At 39.8% G+C, this 7,865-nt stretch overlaps 1 long non-coding RNA gene across 1 annotated transcript; it reads right to left on the reverse strand.

Annotated features, from left to right (window-relative positions):
* Positions 1-163: 163 nt before the first annotated feature.
* On the reverse strand, positions 164-6,022 carry LOC135467637 (uncharacterized). Its single transcript, XR_010444168.1, has 3 exons — positions 5,993-6,022; positions 2,506-2,638; positions 164-213 (listed from the first exon to the last, which is right to left on the reverse strand). It is a non-coding gene; the product is annotated as an uncharacterized LOC135467637 (long non-coding RNA).
* Between the last annotated feature and the right edge of the window lie 1,843 nt (positions 6,023-7,865).

The following is a 7,865-nucleotide window of genomic DNA, read 5'->3' on the forward strand; positions in this document are numbered from 1 at the left end:
GATAGGGCGAGTCTGTAGATCATACACAGCTGTATGTGTATCAGAAGGCCTCGGATTTTGTTCCATGGCGCCTGTTCTGAGGTGGAGATGTGCTGCCTGGGTTCTTGCTTTTACATCTGATGCTTTCCGGCTAACACGGCTTGAACCCCTTGTGGCGAACAAGGGGCCTGCGGGTGTCGGGGGCCTGTTCATATCTATCACAGCGGATTTCCTCTGTAAAAACATAGTGAGCTTCAATTGCTGGACGGTAAAAATACAATTTTTTCGGCTCGTTTCACTGTATGGGTCTCACAGGGAATAACAGATCAAAAAAAATCAGGCAGTATTCAACATTGTGGTTTTGTCATTTACGATCGAAAACCAATTCCTTCGAATCATTTTCCTGCTTCATGAAGCACTACCCAAATTCGGCAAATGGCTGACAATCCCGCCCTCAAATCAGTCTTGTCTAAGCAGTTTTATATCCACTATAATCTATACTACATGTATAAATGGATCTCTTGGACATGGAAAGACGCAATTCGGGAGTATTATTTCTACTTTGTAACGATTAAGCACGAAACAGACATATTCATTCCGGGTAATGAGATATTCCAGTAAGGATCTGAGCACCTGCAATAAATTATGTAAAATTTTATATACCCTAATTAATTTTGTGTTCCACCCAAATTATCCATGTGACATACAAGCCGAATTTAGCTACGTTAATCCAACACTCCAATCACAGTGTATCAAGTTTCCTCTTCGGTTAACATTGTCACAGTGAGTGGTTTTATTCAAGCCATGCATTGTTTTGCCCTTCTCTCTGACCTTTAAATGTCAATCATTGCCTTTGCCAGGAGAAATATGATAGGTTATATCCATCAGTATGACATGAAACCCCCATATGTCGTATCCATGAGCGATTATTTCTCTGACACATGCTTGGTGCCATATATTATTCGTGTTTAGTCAGATAGCCTTGTTGGATTCATGAACAGTTACAATCTAAACTCATTTGAGAAACACCTACGTGGGAAGGCCTCCAGTAACATCCGGATGGTCGTGGGTTTCCCCTGGGCTCCGCCCGGTCTCCTTCCACCATAATGCTACCCGCCGTCGTATAAGTGAAATATTCTTGACTACGGCGTAAAACACCAATGGAATAAATAAATCAACTGAGATATATATTCTGAGTAACGACAACCTATGAACTAGCGTGGTACACCATTCGGATACTGATTTAATTCATTCGCCTAAAAAACATTGCTGATGTCTTTCCGTCATCACTGAAAACTACTGACTTCTTCACAATGCTCGAATCCGTCCTAATTTCTTATTTAATATACATTCTTATAGTTGACTGGTAATTTGTATATTGCTGCATGTCAGAAATTGGTCTTGTGATTATTAACCTGGATCGCCCATTATGGTTGCCGGTTAGTATACGAACGTGTGTTTCCAAGACAAGAGGTGTATCAATGTTGTATTATACAAAGGTGATAAAGTTTATAAAAAGTTTCCATTGGGCGTTTATATGCAAACTGAGTTAATGCGTGTACTTGGGCTCTTGGGTTTGTCATACTTGATAACCTCTATGAACAAGAATGTAAGTCACAAGGCGTACTAGCAAAGGGGTTTGCCGCTGTGGTTTTGACAGAGGCAAGTTTTCGTTTATTTTGGTAAACCAGTAGCACTGGTTAAGATTATGCACATGCTTCAATGTACTACATGAGACGAAAAGGTAAATACACCGTTGTAAGCATGGCTCTCGGTGCACCCAAGGTCTTCGGAAATCTGACATGATCTGTACTTTGAAACTGATCAAGCCTACTCCCTTTCCTGGTTATTTTTGACACGTTAAAACCTTACGCATATAGAATATGGGAGGGTGTCATTTTTATCAAAGGGTATTTAATATAGATGAACAGAGCTCAACAAAATTGAGAATTACTTCTTCGAGTAATGGAACTCTCAGTCACAGAGTTTTCCTTCAGTTGACCTCTTTTGGGGCTTATTGTCTCTTGATTAGGCTACTGAAACACTTAGTCTCCCCCGCATGGGTCTAAGCAAACATTTTAATCATATAAATGAAAATAATGAGAACACCTTTATAACATTAAAAGATTTACATCTAAAAGGCTGCCATTGTTTGACTTTCCATTGCTAATCACGGTTTACACTTGGGGAAGTTATATAATAAGCCCTGTTGTATCTTATGCGTTCAACTAGGTCATTTGCTAGTCCCCATTTGTGTTGTCCAAATGGAATATGCTTTGTGCAACATTTCTAAACTTTAAAAACGTACTGTTGGTTAGTGATACTAAATAAAATATGATGAATTGATTTGAATCGAAATAATTTGGCAAAAATTGAACGAATCGTGCAATGCAAAACTCAGCCAGAAATCAGATCTGGCAATAACGCAAGTAACTTAATTCCAACGGCTTAAGTCTTAAATTATGAAAGGTTTGAAATGTACATGATTCTACATCATATGAATTTTGATGTTAATACTTAACATACCTGTTATTATGTACCGGTCCCGCTAATACGTTCATCTTCCCAGTGGACTTGCATGAACTGTCCAGGTAAGGTTTAGCATAAATCTGTTGTCGTTCAGGAAAGATGCCGGACTCATCCGACTGACAAGTTTGACCTTTATACAAAATTAATGCTGTTTTATTCAGTAAACAAGGAGAATGGAACCACAAACCTATGTTATACAACGTCGAGCCTGTCATAGGCAAAAATACAAGAGATAGCAGCAAGTTAAAGGGATTTCATTCGAAGCGTAACGCCTCAGGTGGATAGTTCTCTTTGGGCAAAGGTGTTCTTGATGTCAAAAGACAAATAACGCAGATAAACACCACGTTCTCGATTAGCACGGAGCAGACATTGTCACGCCACAACTAACTCAGTCAGTATATGTAGTATATAATGACATATAAATAACTCTGTCACAGTCTAATAACAAATGATGCGTCTTTACAGTATTTTGGTCACCTGTCGATAAACAACTCCTGTCTGATTGCAAATTTAAGGAAGCTATGCCTGAGATTTTCGGAAATAAAATTCATATTCGCTAATCAAGTCAGTTTTTCTCTATGTGCTAAGAATAACTCATATTATTGCCTTTCGGAAAATATTCAGAAAATAAATATTCGTAATTGTACTATTTATGGTGGTAAAATGGTTCTAACTTTTGGAAAAGTTATACATTTTATAAACTTTATTATACTGATTTTAGACAGTAACAAATGTGGCTGGTATTTTGTGAAAAGTAATTATTTGGGCTATTCTAAAATAACAGCCAAAAAATTGATTGAATTTGCGCTGATCGATTATTTTTGCCCCAAATCACCGGTTTATATAGTCTGTTGAAAGACAATTGTGTAGTTACACATACAAGGTGCTGAAAAGGTACAGCATCGTTTTATGTTATTTTCTCAGCCAAAATGCTGTAAAAGTATAAACACCAATGGAATTTAAACCATTAAATGGTGTAAATTTACTGCTTAAATGAGTGTACGTATTTGGACGGCATGTGAATAATATAGGCATACAGCAGGTACTTGTATTTCCAGAGTATTTTTGTATATATCTCCTCCATCTTATTTTGCACAGTATTCTTTTATCTTTATAGCGAAATATAGTGTCTATGTGTCTCGGCTGGCGATCGCATTAACCATGTTCATAATAATTGTGTTAGAATGACAACTGTATGGCATCTTTTTCTTGAGGCTGACTTTTATATATATATATATATTATTAGCCAGAATTCAGAATACCAGTGTATAGAATGAAGAAAAAGTGAACAAAGAACAACGAACACAAATATATGTGTGGCAAAACCAAACACACGCGCTTCTGAAACCTGATATCTAAGACATCATTGATATGGACAAAACCATAATTTAGTTAACAACCGAAAGTGACATAACATAATGTTATTCTACTGTATTCGGGATATATCCTGGTATATAACATGTATACGAAGCTTGGATTCGGCTGAAGCAGAGATTTCATCAAAACATTTGCTTTTCCTTTTGAACAACATTTGCACATTTGTCCATGTTGGACACCATCATATCTTCTACAATGCGTAGCCAATGTCATCCCCATCACTAGGGAGTCCAGACTGATATGGTACAATGCCAACACTGCCTTGCTTTCTAATCTTATAACAAGATCTTACAACAAGTTCCTAAGAGGTCAAACCGCCAACCAAAAATTGGGCAAAGCTGGGGTCCTGATTTGACTTATGGCCAACGCGGACGTTTCTCTTTAGAGTAAAACAAGTGTTCTCTCTGTATATACAGGTGTGCCGTTTTAAATTAATGGTTCCAATTAAGGAATCTGCTGATATGATGATATACTCTTACAGCGTAAAACCTAAACCCTCTTTCCATGTGAACGCCAATCCCATCACCATGTAGCCTCTCTGTCCTGAACTCACTCTAGTACGAGCATTGCTGGATAACAACTTTTGGGTTAAGATATAGTGGGTTTCTCTATGTTCTTTGCACAAAATGTCTTCATTAGCGTTTTGATCAAGACAGAAACACATGGAGCAATTTTGATGACACAATATTACGTTACTACGAAATTGAAACAAGTTCAGATTTAACCCGTTGGTATTATATATAAGAAAAGTCACCTTGGTATCAATCCATGTTATACAATAATTTTAAATAATAACAAGAACAGGCAATCTATCGCGCTTTACTAAACCAGATTTACAGCTATTTCAAGGTCAGCGCTCTTAAGAACTTAAGGTGCATGGAGAAGAAATAGCTTGTAATTAGTATCCCTCTTAACAATCGAGTGTTGTCCGAGAACAATGGTGTAAGCTGAACTTGATCTGCGGTCGGGCCCTACAGTGTTGGCCAAAAGCTGTGTTTACTTACTTAATAACTACCACTACATACTGCCTTTTAAGCCTCACTGGCAGCAGGCAATGGGCCATAATGCACGCCTGACCTTTGTTCCTTTTCTTCGATCGGTATTAATGCAAACGGCTTGAAATCAATCCCGTTTCTATGTGGTAAGCATATGGGTTTATCCATGGTAGGCCGAGGTTATTCCGCCGACCCTCTCAGCCCTGTATGCCGTGTGTGCTGTAGAGGTGACACGCGAGCATATAAGCCAGGAACAATTTAACCGTGGACGAAGGCTTCAGTACTCTGCAATGGTCTATGGGTTCGCACAGTTATCGGTGATGTGTTATCTATCGGCGAGCACCAGTTGTTGATTGGGAGCCGACTATAAGGGGAACTATTCAAGCCAAGGGTGCGATCCTTTGCTATATAACACTCCCATTAACACATCGTATGCTTCTGGGTCATCGATGTCCTGACATATTGTGGTAATATCCAATTATATTGGACAAACTTAAACACTGCACAGGTACGTTGAAAATTACAAATTATCTGGTATTCTGGTCATACCTCATTTCATGGATGGGCTTAATTTATTTTTCGTTCTACGACAAAATCAAAGTTAAGATATATGTACATATATATATAACATTCCTTGATAAGAACAAGACGTTTGAAACTGCAGTCAAAATACAAAGATGTAGAAAGTTGATAAGGCTTATTTTTTTTTATTCTATCATTTCTCCACATCAGAAAAATCTGATGTAGATAAACAGGTGTCAACTATTCGGTTGATAAATGTCGCCCTGTAACTAGCATGTCTTGCATAACGTATATTAGATAAATTCATTTCTGGTTGATTATCATATAGGCCGAAATCTCGGTTGTGCTCATGGACCGTTATTAGTTTGCGTTATCATACCACTTCTAACAAACACAACCGTTTGAAGTTCAAACACGTGCTCTAGTAAATAACATGCTGTTAGCTGATTATAATGACATACTTTTTCACGCCATATTCAGAACAGAATCTGTACAGACAAGGCGTTTCGTCACCAACAGGAACGAGATTTTAAAGAAATCTGTTCGACAGGCCAACCATATATGGATTCAGATTAAAGACTAAAACTTACTGTAAGAACATTTGTCGGAGGCCATTGGTTTCCTCTGGTCTCTATCTGGTTTCCTCAGGTCTCCGTCTGATTTACTCCTCTCTCTGTCCAGTTTCCTCAGGGCTCTGCCCGTTTTCCTCACAGCTCTGTCCGTTTTCCTCAGAGCTCTGCCCATTTTACTCCACCCACGAACTTGTCTTCCATATTTAAGTGGACTGAAAAATTGTTGAGTACGACGTTAAACCCCAAGCACTCACTCCATATTTAAGTGCAACATTCTTCAAAACAGCGTTAAACCCCAATCAAAAATAAAGTAAAAATAAATAAATTAATGCATTTCTTTGCCAGTTATTGATGATGTGTTATTTTTCGGTGATTCGGTTAACCTTGTAGAATGATAACAGAAAATGGTCATTTAAATCAACCATTGATGCTTGCGTCACCCTTTTGTTTCACCAGGCCGTTTGACCAGACTATGGGCTATTGCAATATAGGTGCTCGTGCATGTAAACGACAGGAGAGAGCTGCAGACGGCCAGTGAACTGAACTACTTGTATGGGGACTAAATGTATGACTTATCAAAAGCATCGGATCCCTCTCCACGGCAATGTCGACAATAAATGATACGAGCCGAGAGACGGATTAGTTGAACCTTTGTGGGAAGTTTTGCTGTCGGAATCATTTTACCTTCAGATAACTGACTGACTCTTGTGGATAGACAAACCTGTGCACATCTCGACATGCAATACAGTATGGGGTCAACTCCAGTAAGCAGTTCCAAATATTCCACCTCGGTGGATTGGGACGAGACATTTCGATGTGAGAGTGACTTATGTGAGACTTGGTCCTCCATTTCCGGCGATTGGGTCTCTACAAGCAGCAGATTATCCTTCGCACTCCGGGGATGCTACTCGGGACACAAGGTAAAATTCTGCGTGCCGCGCGAGTACAAAAGGCGGGAGCCAGTGTTTAGCGGTCGACTTGGTCAGCAACCTCGTGTGGAACGAGCCAACAGTGTGGAATCAATCCAAACCCAACTATCTCTACTGACCTGCTCTATGAAAAATGACGAAATAAAGAAGGATATAAAGGAACATAAAAAAAGGAAACGACAGCGGAAGAAAGCCTGTGAGCCAGAGCCAGTTTCCAAGGAGAGTAAGTGGATTCAATTCGCCAACCAACGAAAAGGATTTCTGGACCGGTTGATGGTGACGCAGAATGCGCAAGCCACGGCCAATTTCAATATGAACCAAGAACACGTGTACCAAGTGAGGGGCACGGGTTCTGCTTATGACCTGATGGACGAAGACGAAAGAACAATGCTCTATCGATGTGCTTTTACATCAGGAATAAAAATGCCCCGACACGGTCTAACAAAAAGTGGGAGCACAAGTAATCTGGCCAATTGTGTCGTCAACAGGAGACGAAATATACTCTCGGCAGGTGGAAAACGGAGTGAGGGTAGAGATCTAATAGATTTTTCGCTGTGTAAAGTGCAGCTTGCTAATCGACGGTCAGACAGTGAAAGTTGCTTAGGAGATGATTCGAGCCATTGTCGTTTATTAGACGAGCTGCCAACACTTAAACCAGCCAGTGCAAAGCAGGTCAGAATTTGGCAGAAAGAGGTGCCCGCGCTGGCGACAGTCGATGTGAAACAGGAGTTTTCGTCAAAGGTGAATGATAGAGTGAGATTAACCACACGGGCACTGAGGCGGGTAACGGGGTTAGGGGAATCCAACAGGCCAAAGAGATTTACAGGAAGTCATCCTGAATTTCCAAAATATAACGCTGCGGATTATTGCCGTATTCCCAAAATGCAACAGCGTATCCGCATCTCTCCTCAGTTAAGCCATGTGATCGGCGAAGACATCAAAGAACGAATGGGCCGCCCAAG

Source organism: Liolophura sinensis, chromosome 6, assembly GCF_032854445.1.
Source record: "Liolophura sinensis isolate JHLJ2023 chromosome 6, CUHK_Ljap_v2, whole genome shotgun sequence".
Taxonomy (NCBI): Eukaryota; Metazoa; Mollusca; class Polyplacophora; order Chitonida; family Chitonidae; genus Liolophura; species Liolophura sinensis.